Source organism: Prorops nasuta, unplaced genomic scaffold, assembly GCF_024137725.1.
Source record: "Prorops nasuta isolate Cenicafe-Biocafe unplaced genomic scaffold, Cenicafe_Pnas_1.2 PNAS00002, whole genome shotgun sequence".
NCBI lineage: Eukaryota > Metazoa > Arthropoda > Insecta > Hymenoptera > Bethylidae > Prorops > Prorops nasuta.
In genome coordinates, this window is record NW_027116799.1 from 5,328,412 (window position 1) to 5,353,067 (window position 24,656).

At 46.2% G+C, this 24,656-nt stretch overlaps 1 protein-coding gene across 1 annotated transcript in view; it reads right to left on the minus strand.

Annotated features, from left to right (window-relative positions):
• Positions 1 to 24,656, minus strand: part of hth (homothorax) — a 330,111-nt gene that overhangs the window by 214,992 nt on the left and 90,463 nt on the right. The window lies entirely within an intron of this gene.

The following is a 24,656-nucleotide window of genomic DNA, read 5'->3' on the forward strand; positions in this document are numbered from 1 at the left end:
AGGCCAGCTCACTACGAGGCTCGATCGATATTTCGAGGAAGATATCGCGAACGACGATCTTTCGTTGTTCATGGTAAACAGAAATTACTATGGACGTGCGGGAAAGGCCCTTTTAGAAGTTCGCGTGTCACTTATGCCTAACCTAACAGTACTCGATTTTCATTAACTTATCTCCCCGTTAATTCACCCCGAAAACATTATAAATACAGTGGAGTATCGTTGAATGCTAAAAAGACACAGTATATAGTGCTAAACGTTATGTTCGTTATATACGAGCAAATGGCCAAAAGAAGTTAACCGAAGCCTAATTTGTGCATTTGATAAGATCAGGGGTGGTCCAAAGCGATTGGCAATATTTAATTACAGAGTGGTTGAAATACGGGAAAGCAGTGAGTGCTCAATGAGTACCTTTGATAAACGTCGCAGCGATCGGTGTAAGTGGGTAAACCGGATTACACTGTTCAACACGGGGGTTAAAAACCATTATCCCTGCAAAGTCACCGCTTACCCTTTTACCAGAGACTAGAAATCTAAAACCACGGAACACACTGCTGTTTAAACCCGGCACAGTAGATATAGCTACATATACGTATATACATAGGTATACGTACAGATGTTAAGGAGCGATTATCTATTTTGCGTCAGCTTTAACGCGAGGGTGTACCTATACGTATATATTTACAGATACGCGCGCTAAAAGGGAATAACTACATTTCACGCGTAATTTTACATATAACTGCAATAATCGCCATCGAGCTTTAATGCGGATAACCCATAGCTTTTGATTTTAAAGTACACTGGCACCGATTATGAGTGCAGATTTGTAAGTTTTACGATGTTTACCAGGAGCTAATTAGACGGAGTTCGACAGATTTGCTAACGAAGCTAAAAGGATTTTAGTCTGGCATTGGCGAATACGATGGTCCTGATGCAGGCTAGACGCGCGAATAGCATTATAGTTCTCGTACAGTTTGGCTGGGTGGGAACGTCATCGGGCTTAACGTACAGGATACGAGAGTGGCCTAACAGGACAAACACGGAGCCAGTTAACCGGTCAAATATTTGTGCGCGGGCGCACGGCTGGATCCCGTGCGTTATCTCCAACAGTCACCGGCTGCCAGAGCACAACTACGACCACGAGCAGGTTGATTCATCCTGCTCGCGCGACTCGCTTCTATTAATGAAAGGCTCCCTTTCACGCCAGAGATACGTCCGGAGACAATAAAACCACCTCGGCCTTCTTTCACCACTTTTCATCCTTTTTCCGTCCTCTTAAGCGAACAACAATTTCCTGTCGCGGTCCCGCGATAATCTAATCTTCGTTTACACCAGAGTCTAAGTGTTCGCCCTCCTCCCCACGATACACTAGCTCTCTCCCACTTCACCATGAGAAAAAAGGCCCCGTTATTTTCACAAGGTTCATTCACAAAATTATCTCACTCTATATATATAAACGAGAGCTGGAGTCGAGTAAAAAATGGTATAGCGACAGGATCGATTTGTAAGAGAGCCAGGGACTACATATCGAACGATTGCATCGTGAGAGGTTATTGGTATTCTTAAAATTATACATTTAATTAAAAATGGCTCCGATTATCCCAGAGTGAAATCTATTTATCAAGCGACGTACGGTGGATTAAGGGGAAGATAAAAATAAACTAAACGAGGGCTTCTAATCGGAGTTTCCATCAGTGAAGTTGCAAGGTTGAATCGTTGGAAGGTTAGGAGGAGGATAAATCGCGGTTATTAGCGCGAGATTACGTGGGTTTGCGCCAGGATTGGCTTACTCTAGGGGTGGTAGTTGAGGTGGTGGTGGTAGTGAGGCGGGAGGAGGAGGTGAAATCCAAAATCTATATATCGGTAAGCGCCCGGCAGCAGGCGCGTCGACGAAAGAAGAGCGAGAGGCGGGGGGAGAGAGTGTGCTAGTGGATTGTGGGGGTGATGGACCGGTAAGGGGGGTAAGAGGGTGGCATGTAAGAAGATTCCGATGCGTGCACATTGTTAGGGGAATCAGATTAGCCCCGGAGCCTGATGTATGTTCCTTGGCGGTGCCAAGCTCGAGCCACCCCCTTCCCCGAGAGCTATTCTTTTTCTTTCTCCTCTTCGAGTCCAGTTTGCCGAACGCTCCGTCTCCCTCTAATCTACGAGCGATGGCAGCTAATACCCTCGATACCACTGTAGTACCCCAGTGTTCACGGATTAAGATCGATCTGTCTCTAAGTAACTTCTAAGCACCGTCTTTCGACCTAATACTTCTTTTCGCGCGGAGTAACACGCAACCTCGATTATTCCCGATCTCCAGGCCGTTATCGCGAAACTTCCAGGTGCGGTTTAAATACAATCACGAAAGCTTTCACGATAACTCCCAGCATGTAGCAGCTAGGCGGAACGAGAGAGAGAGAGAGAGAGAGAGAGAGAGAGAGAGAGAGAGAAAGCGGTAGGTGCATTCTATATACACACACGTGCTTGTAAAAACACCAGACTGGAGATACTAAAGGATTCCAGGCGGTTAAGAGGTTATTGGCTCATAAATGCTGCAATGACTCGTCTCCGATGATAGCTGTAAATCGAAGCTATTTATGCCGAGCGAGCATCCAATTAAATTAACACAGGTATCCACGTTTAAGGATTAAACAGACGAGTCTAGTATAATAAGAGGAATAATTTATCGTATAACTGTTAAACAATTTATCATGGATCTTGGCGATGATAGAACCAAGCTTCGTATAGAAAAGTCAGAGCGAGGAAGCAAGAAAGTAAAAGTGACAAATAAATCACGTAGGCTTCCATTAAAATATCAAGAGTACTCTCCATCCATGGATAATATAATTGGTTGCTAGCTATTATAAGCTATACGTGCGTTATGCTTGGCAACATCGGAACAGATCACCTATTTACTTGAAATCCTGTACACGACATTCCCGATGCGAGTATTTGGTGTGGGTAGAATCAATTACTCGACGAAACACAGTTTGACAGGGACACCTGGGCACGTGTAGACGTTTAAATGCGAACGCCCACGCCACAGCGGCAGATGGGCATCGACAAATTAAACGGGAATTGGAAATGAAACAATAATACCTTAAAGATTAAACGTTTGAAGGATAAACGAAAAAAGTTTCATCGAAAGACAATTTAGGTCCACAAGTACCGCTTCATTCATCGAGCATGCGTTTCATTGGAGTTTCGTAAGGTATGGAAAATTGTGATTATCTTCGTTGGAGTGGTGGGTGATGAGCTGTTGAGTATAGTACATCGCGCTATACTATATAGTATTATATCGCGCACCGAGAAGGCGTATCTCGAGGCGTATTTACCGAAGTTTTTGAAAATTGCCAGTAGGTTCGGTACAATTACAGGGACGTAGTCGAGTGACTAATGTCTTTTTTATCTGAGCCTCTCCCTTTCGAATCGGGCCAGCGTCATTACGAGTCGTTAATGTATCGCTTCTACAAACCATCCCCGTGCACAGTCCCCGAGCAACCCTCGAGGCTCCCTGCTACCGTAGTATTTCCGACGTCGACGTCTAAAACCGACTGGGTGAGCTCGGCAACTCGTACTCGCGAGCTATCGACTAATGAAATCAATGGATGCGTGCCGAAGTTAAATACGAACGACTACCCTTAATGCGAGGGGCTGCCGACGAAGGAAGAACGTCATTTCGAAGGGAAACACCGGCGAGTTTCGATCGCCGTTTTAATTTCCGACAATCATTAGCTTCGCCAAAGGACCCACGCTTGGAAGAGAGATTATAGCTCTTTTCAACTAATCGACCTCGACATCAAATATATTTCCCTTCGCTAAACTCATCGAAAAATCATCATTCTTTACTCACGCTTTATCCACCGGGACTGAATATCTATACTTGATCTCGAGAGGTTTGACTTACCTGAAACAAAAGACAAAAATCAACATTTATTAATACAGCCTTTAAAAAGAATTATTGTACATATATATGTATATATATATATATATATAGAAGGTTTTCTGGAATCTGAGAAGCCTATGACTCGATAGCGTAGGTGGATCTGATTCCAAAGGAAATACGTGGATCATGGTCCCATGCAGACGCGATTGAGCTAGTATATATATATACTGCAGAGGAAGAGAGAGAGAGAGAGTGAGATAGTAACGCACGTGCAAAGGGAGTGGATACCCCACCCCGGCTACTGGTAATGGTACTTGGTGGCAAGACTCTTTTGTGGTGTGAGAACGGTATTGTCTTTTTACGGCCTCCGCAGGCACCGTCGTGTTTCCCGACGCCCGAGGGAGCACCTTCTTCCTCGAGGATCTCCCTCGTGGCTGTGTGCGTGCGGGTGCGTTCGCGCGCGCGCGCTCTCCTGCAATGGTATTATCCTGGAAAGATCACCTTTTTACCGGTCGTTGCGACCTCGTCATTTCGCCCTTATCTCAAAAAGCCCGCAAGACGCGGAGGAGGCGAAGGAAGAAGGACAGAACGCCCCGTCGTCTCCTTCGATTTGGCAAACTGGCGAGGGATCGAGAGAGAGAGAGAGAGAGAGAGAGAGAGAGAGAGAAGGCGATAAAGTATACGGGACCGTGACGAGGTCGTCAAATCCGCAGGGCGATTGAAAATTATACAGGGATCAACTTTACGAGCGGACGCTTTAGCCTCGCTGACGTGCCTGCACTTACTGTACGGTCCCGATCTCCTCCTCGTGACCCTCTCGAAAAATCATCGCACTTTGCCTCTTTATGCGGAAGCAAATGATACTGCCAATAACCTCACGCTCTAACTGATTCTAGTCACTCGCCTCTTTTCTTTATTCCCATCGTTACTCTCGCCATAAGATACCTTATCTCAATTTTATTTCCTCTCGCACAGTACGGAGTATAGAGAACCGTAAGGATGCGTGGAGGAGGCCATCGAGAAATCGTGTAGATTTTCTGCCTCTTTTTCTCTTTCTCTCTCACTGATTATCCTTTCGTCCCTTTTTTTTCGTCAACTACCAGGAAAACGCTGCTGTTACGAGAAAGTTAATGCTCGGTGCTGTAATGGAGCAACTCTCTAAGTAAACCTACCCCCCCCCCCTCTACATCCACCATACTCCTTGGCATCCGCGTTATCCAGCAGCCCATACCGCACACTTCTCTATTACAACGCTGAAACCCGCAGACTCCATACGTTACCGGCGGGAGACAGCTTCAAATTGCTTCATTAGCCGCGAGGTATTTTATACAAATTGGGAACTAAATTACCTGTGGCGGTAGCGACGGCGACGACGACGACGACGACGACGACGACGACAACGACGACGATGATGGAGTCAGGACGTGATGGGTCATTGGCGAAAAAATTCGTAATTAGAGTAGGTCGGCTCGACAAGGCACACTTAGTCTCTTAATGGACGGTTAATACATTCGTATATATAAACACGATTTTTCAATTAGGCAGAGATAAAGAAGAAAAATTAATTCCAATGTCCCTTTGATAAAAATTAGACCGAGTTTACTACAGGATACTTCCTTCGATCTTAATTTCATACGATTTGGTATGCTATCAATATTGATTTGTAACGCAGATTAAAATAATACATTAAGCTACTACAAGATTTCGAAACGTTGCATTATGATTTAATTGAATAGAAATTGATTTCGCGAGAAATGTACCAACGAGAGATTTTTATTTTAAGCATCGATCTCTACCTCGTAAAAGCGAAATTTGTTAAAGCGTGAAAAAATTTGTCGAATGAACTGCTGAATAAAAGAAAAAGGACTGGACGAGTGAGAAGCAGCTGACGAAACGAGAGAATCAAAACGGTGGACAGAGAGGTCAGGGCTATTTCTTAATTATTTACGCGCCACTGTGCGGCAGCATTGTTCATTGGTGGCGTATAAACCGTGGCGAATGGCGGCAGCCCTTTGCAGCACCGACGGTTGTCGCTTTAGTTTCGTGAATGGAGCAATTAGCATTCGGTGGCACAGCAACTTTAATGCTCCTTGGACCTTTCGTTACGACCAGATCCTTTCTACTCTCGAGCGCTGCATCCTCCGCACCGTCGAGAGCATTAATAAAAATTAACCTTCTTGTAATAACACTAATTTTCCAATTCCTCTCGGCAAGACACACCAATTTCATTCCACCTAATTACACACTGGCGCGATTTATCCTTCGCACCCACTACTCTTTACATTTAGCCTTCGAAAACAATGAGACTCGGCTAGCCCTAAGCGGATTATAACAGACCCGAAGAAATGCATTATTTAAATGAGATGCAAAGTCTCATTCCTTCGCTATATTCTCAGTTAATATCTACATCTTCCCTCGGAAGCATATCAGATGAGGCAAAAAAGGATCCCTAAAAAGGAGGACGGAGATAACCGAAAGAGGAATCTCTGGGGAACAGTCCTGCCAGTGTTTCGAGGACGTTTTACTTAATTTCCTTCGCAACTTCTCATTATTATCTCGGAGTCCTCGGCGCGCTTTTTTCTCACACCCTCAGCGTCGTTTTAAGACAAAAGAACGAGCTGCAAGCCCCGCGAGGCAGCCACCCCCAGCCGGCCAAGTTCACAGGGTGGAGACGCGGGGCAAAATGAATTGGCAACTTTTAATTAAGATGGTATCGTCGCGCAAAGCCGTCCCTCTCGCTCCCGGGGAGATTTGGTTCTGCAAATCGACCGAGAAACGGAAGAATCTGCCCTTCCGCTTCTTGGCAGGACTCACGGAGCGCAGTACGGGGGTGAGTCGAAACGTAACAAGGACGTGGTTAGCATTCTTTTTGTTCATGCCAACTATTCATCATCGGTGACACTTCTCGAGATAGAGGGTACCGACTATCTCCTTTTAGAATGCTTAGCTCCTCCTTTCACCAAACTACGCTCTCTTTTCTCCGTTGCCCTGGGGGTTTCCTAATGGACCCGACTACGCTCTACTCCTCCCTCCTCCTCCCCCTCCCCCATTTTATCCGCACCACACTCTACCATGACTCTCAACCAGCTACCGCCTATTCTCAGCTAGAAACTCACCATCGTCTCATAACATTCTCCTTAAGATTCCATAATGAAGAAAATGATATTGCACACACAGGAGAGAGCTATATCGAATGCACAAATCTATATAGTCGGACTCTGAACTAATCGCAAAATTGGATGAAAATTATTGGGTGGTCGTCGATGGATAAGCACTGTTATTGAAGTGGGTGGATAATAAGCATCGAACGAGGATGTAGGTAGATGTTACGCAAAAATAGCAAAGCTGGGCCGTGCCTCGGTAGTATCCTGTAATTATGACACGTCGTAAATGTATTTTCGAGGCAGCCCCGTCCCACCTCGAGGACCGTGCATTTCGCCTGGCGTTTCTGAAAGGAGGGTCAAGTTTGAGCGCAGAGGCTGCCTGATGAAACGAGCCACGGGACAAGTGGCACAGGGAGCCATCAGGAGCTCCTCCACGAGGACCAGAGACATGCGTGTTGACCGCGAAATTCGAAGGGAGGAACCGTTATGCGATGCTCCTGCACGCGAGACTCGTATATAAGAACAATCATCGCGCGCCACTCCTCTGCTACGACCCTCTTCTATTTCTTTCTTGGTGTCGCCTCCTCTCATTAACGATTAGCACCCCAACCTGTAAACACATCCTATATGCTATATGGTGTAATGTCTCGTCCAGCAGTGCTACGTTTCAGATTCGATGCTTTTTATACGAAATCACGTAGAGCGGATAAAAGATTCAATATTGCGGGAATAACAATAAAACCATTGGAAAGACGGGAAAGGAGCAACGTGGGAGAAAAAAAATGTCAGCATTGCTATCGTATACCGAGTACGGGGTGGTCTAAATAATAAATGTCTATCCCAAGGGTATGCAGTGGGAATAACATAATCATGGTAGGCGCGACGTGTGACACGCGTGCCATCTCCTCTCGCGCGCGCGCGCTAGAGAGAGAGAGAGAGAGAGAGAAAGGCGGTGGAAGCCTTCTAGGACGAGTTTTCCCAGCGACGTCCCTCAGGACCCGGGTAAACCGCGTCTTCCAAGACCAAAGAGGCGGCGAAGGAAGGTGGGAGGATTGGATGCCTCGGCGATGTCAGGTGGCTGCTGGCATCCCGCGGGACTCGCTGATAAAAACAAATGGCGCCTGAAAGAGAGAGAGACGGGAAGTAGAGGGTAAAGGAGAAGAAGGAGCATGACAGTATATAGCATATACCCTCCATGTAGATAAAACAAAATAAGACGATGACGAACAAGTAAAAGAAATTACAGGACGCAGCTATATATGTGTAGAGCGACAAAAGCATGAATGAACGAGACCGAATGATCGTGCTCTACCCATTTTTACCGTTTCACATCCAGACATTCGATATTATTTGGTACTATTCAGAGTGGTGGTCCCACCGATGCATTCATTCGGGAGTTGGCGGGAATTCTAGAATGAGACTGGAATAAGGCTCTCTCTACTTTCGAAAGGCGCAGAGAGACGCCTAGCTGGATAATAAAGTGGAAGATTCCCCAAGATGGGGATGCTGGTATAAAGGTGCCATTATGCCTTAACGATGCTTTATATAACTGTATCAAAAAGCCACGAACGCTCGCCGCTCCATGGAATATTTAAGCTTCAATTTCATACCTACGCGCGGCGGGCGTCTGACATCCACCGCGAAGACATATTAAAAAAGGGGACATAAAACTTTCGAGTGAGAGCCGAAGAAACAGAATTGCAGTTATGCTCACAATAAAGTCTCTTCTCTCTTCTGTGTATAGTGTCGTATATATATATATATACATACACGATTATTATTCATTATCATCCGTCTCCGTTTATCCGCTGCCAAGTCGCGGAGTGGGCTAGATGCGTAACGTTGAATTGCAAATCGGTGTCTTGTGGAGGAGGGGAGCGAGGAGTCGCGAGGATGTGTACTGGTAGTTTGGCAAAAAAGCGAGAGTTGGGTGGAAAAGAAGAAAGGGATGGACGGAAAGGAGAGAAGAGAAAATGGGATAAGAAACGGAAGCAAAGAACGAGTTATGAAGACAGAGATACATAAAACGCTAGGTGGAAGACTCTGCACGGTTCTCGCGCGGTGGCGAGACTTGGCATACACGCGTAGTGTGTAGAAGGCACCCTTGCAGAGTTTTTGGGTATACTTTAGCATGCATACGTTGTACCGGGTACACGACGTCCTCGCTCCCTCAACGTCGCCTCGTTTCGCCTTTGCCCTCCGTCCCATCGCTCTCTCGCTGGCGTATCGTTATGGTTATGGCATTAGGCACCGAGAGCGAACTACAAACGGTTATTTCGACGAAACGACCCAGCCCGGCTTCTTGCAGGAAATGCTTTCTCCGCCGAGCACGATAACGGATGACGAGGCTACACGGGGGAAAGGCTTCCGAATTTTCCGCTGAGAGAACCGAAAGGCATCTCCACTCTCCTGCGTGCTTCTTTGATTAATGTGCTCGCTCTAAGAATATTATTCATTTCTTCTCTCGTAACGCAACGTCGCTTGACACAATATACCCCGTATCTATATATATATATATATATGTGTGTATACACACAGCACAATGACCAGCTTTGATGTATCATACAGGTCGCTCGGACAATGGTTACGAGTCGATTTTAAAATGAAATACGTGCGCGCGGTAAGCGCGGCTTTTGGAGAGAAGGGAGGATATTACGCGCCTCAGAAGGGACAATAAAATGATGCAGAAACGAGCGGACACGAGTATCATTATAGCCGTAGGGATACTGCGAGACGCTTCTCCTTTTGCAAGGACGCTATCGTCGTTACCAGACGCAAACGTCGTACGCGCCGTTTGTTTTACTCCCCACTGCAGCATCCTCTCTCTCTCTCACTCGCTCCTCTGCCCTCTCTATCGCACTCCTGCGCACTAGCGCTATCTCGCTTTTTATTACTTTCGGTTAGCCAACTAGTTAAAACCGCGGCTGCTCTCGGCAGCGCACCTAATGACTCGAGTAGAGACAAAGGGTTCATTTGCGAGGCGGCAGGTGTACTGCGGACCCCGTCTACTCTATACCCTTCTGCACTCTCTCCTTCTGTCTCCCCCCGCCCCTTCCCCCAACACTCTCTCTCTCTCTCTCTCTCTCTCTCTCTCTCTCTCTCCGTTTCCATGGCCAGTTCGACCAAATGGCCCTCCGCGCTAAACTACGAACTCTTTTATCATTCTCATCAAACAGACTAGAACTCCGCGTTCAACTACCGCGCATAAAAGTATCCGCAGCAACGCCGCAGTAAAATCGCCGTACAGATAAACTCTACCCCTTTTTACGAGGATAATTATTAGCTGAAACTTGTCTCCACATTGGCACATCACTTATGCATACTTGGTTGGTCCACCCATCGATCGCCGATAGACGAGACTATTAACTGTTTTATGCCATTTATTAAAAAGCCCCGCTTCCAATCTATTTTCTTCTATTCTTCTCTCAGTGTTTCTTTTTGTCTTCAACTCGCTTTTAGATTCTTCCGCTCGGCGATCCCGACGAGATTGCGTGTCATGGCGGTCAAAGGAAAAACGAGACTGGGAGAATGATCGAGTAATAATTTGCCCACTGTAACAAGAGACTTTTCGCTGACGGTCATTACGCTTACTATATCCCGCGGTTTGTTTGAGCCACCTTCCCTCTTTCTCTCTCTCTCTCTCTCTCGTAATTACGAACGAGGCCGTAATAATGAAAGAACCGCTGGTTGTTTTTCACTGGGAAGCTCATCTCGTCGGTGGATCTACCGTTGGCTCATGATCGCGCTAATGCATCAGCTACAGATGCTTCGGACGATATTAGAGATAGCTTGTTCAACGATTAATTCCATCCAATAAATTGAGCGCGAGATCTTCGCAAATGAGGCGCCGATGATGAAGTGCGCAAGGTTACGACATCGTAGGGATGATCAAAAGTCACACCTGCGCATCTCTCGGTGGATCCAAAAGCGAGTAATTGTCACTCGAGGCGCCTTCTTCATCAGATATCGCGATCAAGACTCAACCCAGTAACCAAGGAGGCCTCCAGCGATCTCCGCTGAACTTCCGAACTCTGCAAACTCGGTCCTCCTACATCCACCCCCTCTCTTTCCCTCGCGCAAGAATTTCTTGGTTTGTGCCACAGAAAGCGTTAGGATTCTCATCTCTTAGAGGGGAGAGAGGGTGTCTCGTCCAACCTTAAGATATTAAGTACTTTAGCAGCGATTAGATCTCTCATTGTGCGGCTCGGTGTCAGACAAGCGGTTCGTTAGAGTCGAAGCAAGCGAGGTGGAGGGGCGAAAGGAAGAGTGAGATGGAGAGGGGGGAAAGGCCAAGAGATACGAAGGAGGGCAACGCGGTGAGTTCAGGAGAAGACAATGCCAGCCTTAGAGACAATTGCTCGCAGGGAGAGAGAGAGAGAGAGAGAGAGAGAGAGAGAGAGGCTCTCCTCTAACTGCTGTATAATTTCCTGCAACGACACCTTCATTGTGCAGGCAGCGTTTCATTCTTATCGCTGAAACGGCACTCGAGAAGAGAAGAGCTAGCGCGAGAGAGGGAGAGGACGAGGGCGAGCTGGCCGGAGGGTGGCGTATCCTCGGTGGGATAGGCTGGCATTACGGGCAAAAGAGCCCCGGTCCACGAAAGAAGCCGAATTAAATCCTATCCAGGATTCAATTGAATCGCTTATTCTTAATTCTTACATTGGATACCGAACGATTCATCCTGCTAGGAAGACACCCTTGCTCCGCGCGCTTTAATTAGACGATCCTCGCGTGTAATGCGTTAGCTTCGCAACGTGAGAATCCGGCTAATAACAGGTGTACATTGTGTCTACGAAGCTTCGACTGGCGTGTCATTATCGCTGCTTGCATTCCTCGTTAATTGAATAAAAAATTGATGAGAGCGGATTAGATTCGCTCCGGGTCTATTAAGCATGGCGAATACTGCACGAATGCCGGAGGTCTGTACGCAGTCTAAAAAGTAGAATTCAAGGTTAATGTAAACGCGAGATCTGGCAGACTTTATTGGTCTGGAGGAGCGAGGTAGGTATAGGTATAAAAAGGGAGGGAGGATACACGGAGGGTTTTATCAAGAGGAGTGATCTCTGTGGGAGCTCGATGGACTTTTGGAATGTGGCTGATGTCAACGGATTCCAGTTTGGATCGGATCGTTTCTCCCACGACCCGCCGCTATACGAGAGATCTCGTGGAAGCTCTCGAAAGTCCTCAATGGACCCAATCACGATCCGTTGATGTTGCTCGTCCCCTCCGAGCGACCCGCAAGGACTCTTCCCCGAACCAGATTCACAGTTTGTTTTCTCAGCGAAAGCCAAACTCTGTCTGAGATACACTCGAGGGTCCCTCCAGTGCTCGGTACAACAAACACATCGAGCGACCTAGCTGCTTTCCTGCCTCGATGGCTGCGACCTGGCCCAGCCTCGGTGCAGCCAGCAGCGTGTGTAGTCCCACGTCGACGGCGCGGTGCCAGGTGAAGTACCGCGCGTTACGACCATTCACAATTCAGAGGGGAGCTCGCCATTATCCGACTATGCAAACACAAATTGCCCCAGACTGGAAAGCTGCATTTGCGTGCTCGAAATCCAGGATCAGATGTAGATACGTCGGAAATACATTCAACGCGCTCTTCTAATTGGCTGCTGATACACTCGTAATTCGAGATAAGTCGACAGTCTGGAAAATTTGTCTGATATCCCAGAACCCTCGAAGCAATAGCTGCAGCTATGGAACGGGATGAAATTGTTATAGATATATTTATAGTCGGGAGTCTTGTACGATGTACAGTCACGCAACCAGCAGGAGGATACAGCGCCAAGTTTTTGCACGGGGAGCGCGATCTATAGGTTATATATCGAGTGGATCCGTGGCATATCAACCGCGACAAAAGCAAAATCCGCAAGTTGGTAACGAGGGGTCAGCCCCCCCCCCTCTCCCCTGCGATCACGAGCTTCTCACAGGGAAGCGGAATTGCGCGAGAGATGAAAAGGCGTAAAGAAAGGCGCTCGTGAGGATCGACAAAGTAGCGGAGGAGCGTGAAAACGGTACACGACGAAAAATCGGACGAATCCGAGAAGAATGATACAAAGAGAAATTCGGCGAGAGATTCGTGGATCCGAACGAGATCGAGTAAGAGAGACGGAGATAGAGGTGGTGAGGGGAGGGGTGAAAGGGGGAGAGACGGAGAAGGGATCAGTTTTTGTAGATTCGCTACGCAAGCCGACCGCAAAATCAAGGATGAATGAAGGAATGACACAATGCAACATACAACAGCGTGGCGAAGAGTCCTAGCGCTTCTCGTTCCCCTTCGTTTTGGCCTCGCGAATGCTCCCCCAGGATCATCGAGCCGCCATTCATCGCTCCGAGCCGCAATGCCATGGAGAAAATTTCTAAAAAGAGAGGACCAAGAGAAAGAGAAGAGAGAGAGAGAAGGACGCCCGCAGTGGATTCGAGCAAAAGGGCGCGCTGATGCGTGCAGCCAGCCAGATCCAACTGGGTGGTGCTTCCCTTCGCATTGTACCCTAACCCCGATTGCTTGTAAGGCCCGCAGAAATTGTATCTGCATGTGACGGATTGGGAATCCGTCAAGAGTCACCCAATTCGTGACCTTTCCCCCTCCAAAACCCTTTGCCACACTTCGATGCAGACACAAATCCTTCTTGGCATTCGCCTTTATCTTATATATATATATATATATATTAATATCTCCGTTTAACGTCAAATTATAATGATCGTTTTCACGGATGCGGCTGGAATTTACCAAACGATTTTATCGGACGAGGCATTACGTGTGTTTTCCTTTATTTCTTGTCGCGAGGATATTATTTGCAGTGTATCTTGTTGCGTAACCGAGTTGACGGCGACTGAGATGCAGCATTGTTCGCTTCAAGGCAAAGATAGGTGCCCTCGTGAAAGACTAACAAGTTGCGTGTACAGCTATAACAACACAAGGCTCGAAGCGCGTTTTCCAGAGTAGATAAGCGCGAGCTGCGTGCATGATCTTTCCGTCTGGTATACTATATAGGTACGCGGCGAACATAGTTAGCAATCTATTTATCGAACCGTCATCGGGGATCAATCGAGTGAAACCAGCCATGACGGATATCAAATTCTTCCACTTTTTTACAGGTCTCGCGTGTGACCACTGGCGGTAATAGTCCTCATTAAGCACCTTTCCACGCGGTTCCACGATTTAACCATCAGCCTCCAGCCGGCTTATTATTTTCCATACGGAGTAAACGGAGCTCTTAAATCATTGGAGCAATTTCAAGGCAATACGGTATTGATTTATGCCATTCTGTTTTCATCGACAGCACGGCTATACATATAATATGCACAATGTAGCGCACAGAGGACGTTGCACTCGAATAAATCATTTCTGCTTCCCACATCCTCCAGCAGAAATTAATGTCTTAATGATAAAATTATTATCGGCCAATTAAGTATTGCCGGTTGTCAGTAGCGATTTGTATATATGACGCATGTACCATGCGCGTGCTAATTGGGAGTAGATTTATTTGGAGGAATAAGGAAAAGAATGGGAAATTTCTTGCAACGTTGAGTGCTCGAGTGGGGTGCCATTACCCATTGCATGGAACGAAGCGAGAAAGCAGGGAAAAGGCAGAGAAGATGGAACGGCGAATTGACGATGGCGTAATAGCGCGTAATGGCATGCTTCGAGCTCCCTCCCCCTGAAAACTGGCTCCACCTCTTGTAGGCCTTCCTCCAAGTACAGCTATTTTGCCCAGTCCCCACGTTTTCAATCATACACATCGCTGAGTTTCATTATTACCGAATTTAGAGGCACCTCCACGACAACCCTACCACTCTATCTCACCCTTCCACGCACACACACACACACACACACAAATACATAGAAAACTTTTCTTCGCCAGAACCTCGCTATTAGATATTCGATAAATTTAGCATTTCAAAATATTTCTCTAATTTGCAATAAAATTTCTGCGGAGAAAGCGAATCTGTCGATTATGGAGGCACAAAGCCAGTTGGTCGATCGGAGAAAGTTTATATCGGAGTTAGAATGTCTTATTTTTTCATTGGAATGAATATTTCAGGAGGAAGGTAGGAAGAATTCAAAAGTCGTGACCGGTAGACGTAATGCGTACCGGTTCAGGGGCGTTAATTGCGCCGGCAAAACAAGATAATGTAAGTCAACTGAACGAACATGACACACGACAACTGGCTGTGTAAATCGCTCTTGCTTTTTTGTATACCCCTGCCAACCCCCACCCACGACAATGAAAAGTGTCGACAATCCATGCTCCCTGTCACTCCGGAGCTGTCATTCCTACACTCTCGTGTCTCATCGCCCGTTTCACTCTCACAATATTTTCTTTCCTACCGAATTCTTCACCCCCCCCCCCCCTCCCTCCAATTTTCACAGCAAACTTTAATCGCCGTATCCGAATCCCTCCAGCATTATTACCACTCCACATTCCCTTTTGGAGAAAATTTTGAAATACATTTTCTATACAATTTATTTATTACGATCAAAGGACACATCACGCTACGTAGCAGACCTGGTACGTCTACAGGTAACAGGTTGTTTCTTGCATTATCCTCGTTATTCCACAGTTATCGACTTGTTGATGGTTCTCAGCTCGGTTCTAACCGGAAGGAGTTAACGAGATAAAGGCTCGAGTAAAGCTGTGCTCTTGACGGCACGTTTACGCAGTACACGCAATAAAAGTCACGTCGAGGACGACGTCGACGAGGGGCGAGACGACAAAAAACGCCGGAACGCGCCGACCTGCCATGCCTCCGTCAGCCTCCTCTTCCGTTTGGATCCTCTCTTTTCGTCTCTCTCTCTCTCTCTCTCTCTCTCTCTCTCTCTCTCTCTCTCTCTCTCTCACTTTCTCGGTGTTCGTGCACGCGTGACTAGAACGCACTTGGTCCTTTTTTTACCGCTGTACATTGTGCTTTTTGAAAAGTTTCCTACGTATAAAACCTTATCCTCGGTACACCAGTGGTTCTCAACTTTTCTCAAATATACACACAGCTTTGGAATTATATAGATAAAAAGAAGAACCAAATTTAAGCTATCCGAATTAATTTGTTAAAGTTAATTATTATTCCGAAAGAATAGAATGACTATAGGTTGAAAATTTGCAAGGCATTCATAAGCCATATTTCACTAACGAAATCATGCGCACGGCCGATGGAACATCCCTCGCACACATATAGAAACGTTCGTGCACGTACGTACGCCAACGCAGGCAAGACTCAAGCTGCGGTTATTTTAACAGCGTGGCAGCCTCTTTGTAGACCACACGTTTGTATACCAAGAATGAAGTTTGTTCGATGGGCGGTGGCGGCACGGCAAAAGCAACAAAAAAGAATGTAATAAAAAATAAGAATCACATTTGCCAGCTACATTTCCATTTTTTCCTCAACTCTCAACTCTATTCCCCTTCTCCAGACCGGTTTCCGTACTTCGGGATTGTCGATCCTTCTTAAGAAATACCGGAGGTCTAAGAAGCTTCTTATCCGATGAGTTAGGATCAATCCTCATTTGCCTCTCGATTCAAGTGGATTGAGCCTTTTAAGCCTGATACACATATATACATTGAAACGTTAAAAAAAAATTCACACGGTACGATGCATCCTACGTAGTTCCAAGTTTTTCACTCGCAAAGACAAACACGCGAATTGAAAGTTGTTATTACTCTCTGGTGTGATTACGTCACTCCCCTGTCGTTGAAAATATCACGAGATACACCTCGCCTCAAGTGTATCTCCTTTCCGGTTGACCAGTATATTTGGAAACTGATCGACCCACGTGTACACCCTTATTGGTCGCTCGATCGAATCCATGAGTAACCAATCAGAGGAGATAAAAGAATTTGAAATCAATAATGTATATAGGTAGAAATACGTATATTAATGAATAATGAGCCGAGGTACGACGATCATGCGGAATAAAGTGGAGTATAGTTTTCAAGAGAATCATCGTGAAGTGACGTTTATGGTCGATAGTTAGTAAAGTCGAGATTTAAGTGGATGCTCAAGAAAAACGAAAGCAATGAGTCGTGTCTCGTATATATGCATACATGCAAGAACCGCGACGACACTCTCTTCACTGAAATTTGCGCGTCTTCCATCTTTCTTTGCGTGGTTCTGACTCACGCTCTATATTTAGACGAGTAGACACGAGTAGTCCTTACTCACGTATATTCTCCCCTCTCCCTCTCTCTTTTATTCCCCATTTTTTCAACACGCAAGAGTCTTTCACGCGTGCGCGGAAATATGTCATACTCATCTTTATATCCGCAAATATCAGCCGGTTGATGTGTCTTTTATCCCCCCCCCCCCCCCCGCCTCGATGTGTGGTCCCTCGTAAAACCGTTCGAATCGCACGGGACGAGCGAGTTGGTGCACGCGCGCACGCGCGGTTCACCACGATACACGAAGAGGTCGGCGCTTCTCAAAAATGTGCAGACGTACGCGCTAAATATATTGCGGTTCCAGCCGACAATTAAATTTAGATTAATGTCCCAGCAGCACCGAGCCAGATTGTGACCTTTGACGCGTAAAGAGTTTTTCCACTCGTCGTAGAGAGCAGAGCACAGAGAGAGAGAGAGAGAGAGAGAGAGGGAGAGGGTGAGGGTGGAGGGGGAAGTGGACCGAAAGTTAAAACAACTTCATCGCGCGATATTCGTGAGGAGGAAAAAAGTTGACAACCGATGCATCATAGGCAATCGTCGAGTTGGTAAAAATAACGAGGGAGGACGCGAAGAATTCGAAGAATGCGATTCTCACGAAATGATTCTCATTAAAATGGAGGAGAAAGATGAGAGCGAGAGGGAAGCATTTAAAGTTGGTGGTGTTCTTGGAGGGTGGAATAGCGGCGTTGGCTCGTGTTACGGTGAATCGAGGGGCGAGGGGGTGGGTATGGAGGATCGAGGGTTTAGAGGCGAACGGCGTGACAACCCCTCTTTCTCGTCACGGCAAAGTTTCATCACCGCCACGACGCAAACTCATTCCCAGCCCCCTGACTGAACTTCGACCAACAACTTTGGCTCTCCTCCTCGTTTATTCCGGGTGACTGCACTTTCCTTCCATCCTGCAAGCCACCCACGCTCTCTTACTCTTCTTCTCCTTCCTCTCGCCGCACTCTTTCATTCCGAGCTGCGACTTTACCACCCCTCCTCCTCCCTCCCTCTCTCTCTCTCTCCTCAGCTTTTTCCAACCCATTCCATCCCGTCCCACCCGACAAAGCTATTTCCTCCGATGGTCGCGCACATTCGATAGAAACTCATCCACATCCATGACTCTTTCGACTATCCTCCATATACTCTGCGGCGCTTCTTACGGTCGAAACCATATTGATTCCTCGAGAAAAACATTTCAATATCGCGATTATTGCAGGATGAAAGGCTCGATTTTACGTTGTTGGTGATTAAAAGCAGGATAATTGAGGTTATTTCGGTAGGTTATTTCCAAATGGGGTGGTTTGGCAAGACTCGAGGAGCTGGAGTGTCTGAAAGGTCGTATAGAGATGAAGAGCGGGAAGTCGAGGAAGAAAATAGGATGAGCGGTCTGGGAGCGAAAGGGAGCGTGGAAAGGAAGACGTTGGTAGGTAGGGAAGAATTAGCTAATGGCGCACGATGAATCCGTAATGGGTTTGCGCTGTTCCCGCAGCCGCATCGGGATTTGAAGGAGTCCGTTGGTTGAGAAAGTGGAAAGCTTCCTCTTCTTCTGCTTATTCTTCTTCTTCTTCTTCTTCTTCTTCGAGGCGAAGGAAGCTGAGGGAGAGAGGAGAGTACGCAACCGTCGCGCGAGTCTCGAGATGCCAGAAAGGCGGGGGTGTGGGCAACCTGCAATATCCCCAAGGAATGCCGGGAAGATGGAAGGATAGATAGGAAAGGGCTGTTTCCGCGAGAGAGAAGATGAAGAAAGCAGAGGAGAGGGGCGTAAAAGGGGTGACTGGAAAGCAGGCTGCAGTGAATCCTAGCGGAAAAGCTTAGACTCTCTCATCGGGCGAAATGGTGTTTCTGGTGAACAAGCGATGCCTCTTCCTTTGTTCTTGATGAATCGAGCGTGCTTTCTCGTTCCGAGCTACCTATTTTTATAGAGCGACCAAAAGAAACCACTACTACACTACCACGCGCTGAATAATCCAGAAACAAAGCTGCTTTTATTTCGAGAAAGTCGGTGAAAACTCGCGGTAAAATAGACGGCGAGATTTTACAGGCGAATCGTGTTAACTGTATAGGCACGGTTACCCGGCATAATGCGAATTTCTGTATGGACGATACGAAACGGCCTATAAATGTTCGAGTAAAGGTCGTTTCGGATCGGTCCGAACGACTAAACGGCGAAAGTTGCATCTACATCCCCCTCCCCCTCTCGTTCACTCGCTCTCCGTCTCTCCCCAACTGTAAGATAAGGTTTTATTGTACTGACCTCAGCTGTAGTTTAAAACCTGTAGAAAAATTCAACATTTTCGACGGCCGGGAGAAAAAATCTTGTTGAAATCCAGTCGATTTACAAGACTATCTTGCGTGTACGAGAAATTTCCGCTGGCATCCGACGTGGTGCAATATTATATTAAATCGGTCGAGTCTCTATGAAAACCATCTTATCGCGGCTCGCCAACGATTTCTGCTGTTCCCTGTCACGATACATATGTATAACGCAATCTGCATTATTGAGGGGGAGATAACGGGCAAGAAAAATAATTTTCATGCGGTCAGCAATTTTTAACTCGCTTTCTTTCTACTATGTTTCGGATTGCTAAATCAACCTCGGCAATATTCCTGCTTTAAAATGTGTCCATGGGTCGGAACAATCGATCGTTAATTGGCGAGATTCCGAATGGCATGAATTATGTAGATTTTCATTTGTCCATGCAGCATGGGATAGGATAATATCCTGTGTTTTTCTTGCTTGAGTTATAGTCGCGCTTATGAGCTATTTAGTAAAGCGCGACACGATACAAATGTTATGGAGAGGCATGCCTGAATTTTCAGCGTGGTTATGTAAGCTCGACCGAGCGTAGGAGTACAGCATTATCTTTACCCCAGTCGTAACGAATTCTATTGGCGAGTAAAATTTATGCATTGGTCTATATTATCTGCAACTTTTAGGAGAGGGATACGGCGAAAAGGTGACGAGCCAGATTACCACGTACATGGGAGAGAGAGACGAATCGACTATCGGGTCACTGGACATCCACACTCTGATCAATCTCGCTCGACATCGATCGAATTTTTAAAAACAGCTTTGATAAAAAAAAACTATATACTTTTTAGGGTCGTAAGGTTAACAGCCGAATAGAGTTTTAACAGGAGAATTATGTCAATTAGAGCGAGCCGAATTCTAGCTGCGATTGCATGGCTGTCGTATATATGTATAAAGGGAGCAGAGGAACGCGCGTGATTAACGACTTCCGAGGACCTGACGAGCGGCGTGTTAGCGATTTGCTTGGCGACCAACGACGCCTTTACAGCGCGCACTCGAATCTCTTTTGGTTCTGTCGCGCGGTACAGACAGCACAGAGTCCATGACGCTTTTCGTTCGCGGAAGCTTCGAATTTGAATTCCTCTAGAAAGACAGAGAGAGAGAGAGAGAGAGAGAGAGAGAGAGAGAGAGAGAGAGAGAGAGAGAGAAAGAAGCTTCTCGCAGCAGACTTCGCGGTAATTCAAAGTTTATCTGCTAACCGGCTGACAGGAAGGAAAAAATCCCAGTGCTCTTCCAGGAAGACAATCAAAGAACCGGGCCATTTGGGCATGACGGCTTAAAAAATACAAGCTACGTCAATACGCACGCGAGCCGAATCGAGTCGAGTCGAGCCGAACCGAATCGAAGCAAACCGAACCAAACCGAGCTGAACCGAACAGATAGACTGCACCAAAAACCCCGATCGAGTTTCTTTCCTTCGGTTATCTTATACGTGGTCGAAACAGCTGTCGATCAGTAGCTCTCAACCTCGATGTATGTATAACGCGTTGAATAAATTCTCGCGCGGATTGGGAGAATTTGAGAAAGGTGTGATTTCCGGATAGGATATGAGTGACACACTGCAGTAGGGGGAAGGTGTCGATTTCGATGCACCGATAAGCTCTATAGCGGCTTCCTTTTCAACTCGCCGCACTTTTCTCGGTGCAACCCTCTCCCGCATTGTGTGTTAATCAACATTGCACATGGCCTGGACGCGCGATGGCTTCCTTTCTCGGAAGGCACGATCCGCGACGGGGAAGACGAAGGTCTTTACTTGCCAAGACCAAGTTCCACGAATAAAAGCGGAACGGGGGACGACCTTGTTGCTCGCGTTCATTTAGCGCCAGCCAGCCTCTCGTTATATGCTTCTCGCTAAGCCACTTTATATATATAACACTACAGTATTCGAAATGAAAACACAATTGCACGGAAAGCAGACAAATCGTATTTTCAAGTTTATTTACCTCCTTACGCATTTGTTCGTATTATTGCGAAGGCCTATAATCCGTGCAAGTGTGCATGGTAGCACAGGCTCGCTACATGTATATATATATATATATATATATATTCGCTGGTACAGTAAATTTAGCTATAAGCAAAAGTGGCTGTCCGATAGGAAAGCTGTTATCTGACAGTGTGCCGGCGAGAGCACAAACGCATTACTCATTATAGCACTCCCAGCACGTCGTATTTTCTGATTCGCCCATTGGACTCCTCCTGCCACTCGGATTGACAGCAGTCGTCACGGGTCGACGGCACTGGGCGCGATATCGTCGTTACATCGACGCGATTTCTCAGCTTGCAGCCTCGGACTCGCGTCTTCCTTACAAGATGAAATTTACGAGCCGCTCGTCAACGCCCTGCGACTTCGCGGAACAGAAAAAAAGATGTTCGACCGATAAACTCTTCGCGAGAGCGAAGAGCATGACCACCAGAGATACATCGTGAGAACAGATAAAGAGTTTCGTGCTATCTCTCAAGGAGCAATTGTGATTGTGGCAACCATTAATGCGCTGCCGCTAACAGGAAACCGACCAGCAATTACAAGATAAAATATACCTGCCTTATGCGTTCGCCAAGAGACGCTACGCTCGCTTGCTGCAGAGCTATACTTTTATACGATATGAAACTTGCAGTTTTCTGCCTCTACCTATCTCGTTCCTTGCCAGAGCTCCGCGGTACTAAATACTCCTATATATATATATATATATATATATATATATATATATGTCCTCAATATCTTACTATATTGCACGAGAGACTCGCTTTCCTATCCGTACACACACACACACACACACACACATATATATATATATACTATAACAAATATTAAACTGTCGGAATTGACCGGTAATAAAGCTGGCATTTGGGAAAAATTGGTAGATGAAAAAAAAATATCGTTCTAGCTCGGTGGATAATTCGAGTTGCGATAGCTCCACGAGATTTGGCAATCGCGCGTAATTACGTCGATATTTCACATAAGCGGCTTAATTGATTTCAACCATAGCACATGCGAGAGTATGCTGTATTTACGACTATTTTTAAATCATCTCGACGTTTATGAGGATGACGACGAAAATGCGCAGAGGTACTCGGGCCTGAAATTTGCCAATGGCAAATACCCGATAAATAATAACTAGCGTTTGTTTATCCCCGCTAATCGTTGCAGCAATCAGCGAACATTCGACGAATATGAAAATCCGCGGCTGGAAAAAGGCTGATTGCAACATCCGCGGCTATGTATATATATATATACATATATAAAAGCACCGAATTACGCAAGTAATTATATTGCAATTTTTTATAAATTCCATATAGGTCGGTTGCTATATATACGCGTATACATAAATATGTTGTATGTGTGTAGAAATTCCGGAAGTTTCCTTGCCATTGATTCGTCTACGCAAAGGACTTTTTTTCAACGAGCAGACGATTTAATGGGGAAAGAGGAAGACGATAATAATTCAATTCAATGAACTCGGACAAATCCAGCGTGGCTGATAAAGCGAGGAGCAGAAAAATCTTGGAGATTAGAGACATAGTAAACAATAATATTAATGAGCTGCCAGAAGCTCTTTCATACATCGTGCTCTATCGGTTTACATGGTCCGGCGAGATACGGCTTGCAACTGACGAGCGTTTATTATTCATTAACATGCCAATTAACTTCAATGTCGCGATGGCCGTGCCGCCCTTGCCACATAAAGTTCGAGTCGGGGCTCGCGTGATCCAAAACCGAAGTGAAAACGTGTTCGCTTGTCGCATAAATCTAAAATACACGGATGAAATCAATAAGCAGCATTTTTTTCTCGTGATATATGCAACTCTGAGACAAACTGCTGATTATTGTCGTACTCGCACAGGGATCTTCCACTTGCCTCGTTTGCTCGCGATGCCCCGCAATATAATTGCATGCCGAGGCATTTATCGGCAAAAAGTCTGACAGATGCTAATAACATGTGCATCAGAGGCAGAAACTTTATCTGAAATCGCGTATACTGCGCGTCAGTGTGTGCGAGTTGCGAGCTATTCGAACGAATCGACGTAATAATAATAGTTTAACGAAATCTATACGCTCGCTACGGAGAACGACGCGAGATATATTCCACGAACCGAGAGCACTATTCATTGTCTTTTCACCGATTAGCAGCTGCATCCGTGCGATTTTTAATCTCGCCATTTTATTTCTCTTGGAACTCGACAATAAAGCAAAATTAAAGCTTCGATCCGAGCAGTCGTTCCAGCTAATCGTGCTCTCGCGTTGGCTTGTAACTCTCACGAAGGTATTTCCAAGGTTTCGGACTGGGGACTCCGCGCGAGTGGAGAACCCTGCGAGTTCTCGAAACTGCCAATAAAGCGGAGCATAAAAAGGGGTACAAGGTGCAGAAAATCAGGACGCGAAGGCCTCATTATGCCGCGAGAGAACACAAGGGGCTGGTGCTGTCACGCGGCGAGCGAGAAAAAACCGACCCGATAACAGACCGATACCGCCTACGATGCTAAAAACACTGAGAACAGATATTCAACCTCGCTACTTCTCTCTCTCTCTCTCCTCTCGTCCGATTTCCAGGAATCAGCCTGATCTTTGCTCCCCTGCGCGTGTACTCCTCTTTCCCTCGAAAGCCATCTCCAGAACTTGCTTGTCAGAAACTGGTCTATCTAAATCCCAGCCTCGTAATAGAGGAAAAAAAAGTTGGTAGGAAATCAACAGAAAAGCCAAAATGAACGGTGAAGGGTGGAGAGGAGGAGCGGAAGACTGGAGAGAGAAAAATCTCTGCAGGATCTTGGATTTGACGGTTACACGAAACAGTTCGGGTGTATTATTCGGCTTGATGGGAATTCTTTCCACCAAATCGACGATCCGATCAGTTTGCGAGATTCGAGAGGGACCACGAAGACTTTCTACATACATATATATATATATATATATATAAGTAAATAAAGAGTCTCGGAGAAGCCTAGGCAAAGAGGGGAATATGTAAGAAAATAGCAAATACCTCTTGACATATGAAAATGTCGCTTTTGACATTTGGCTAATGACACGAAAGAGCGTAATGGACGGTTGCAATTCTGATTCGTGATATCTAAATTTCTACCTAGCAATTTCGCCCGGTCAATTGCGAGCTGCGAACATGCGAGTGGCGCATCGCGATACAACTCGAGGTCGTATCGCGTTCGGTCGGTCGACGCGTGATAGAATCTTGTAGAGCTTTCACGAAGAGGAAAAGCAGAATTAGAAGTATTACAGG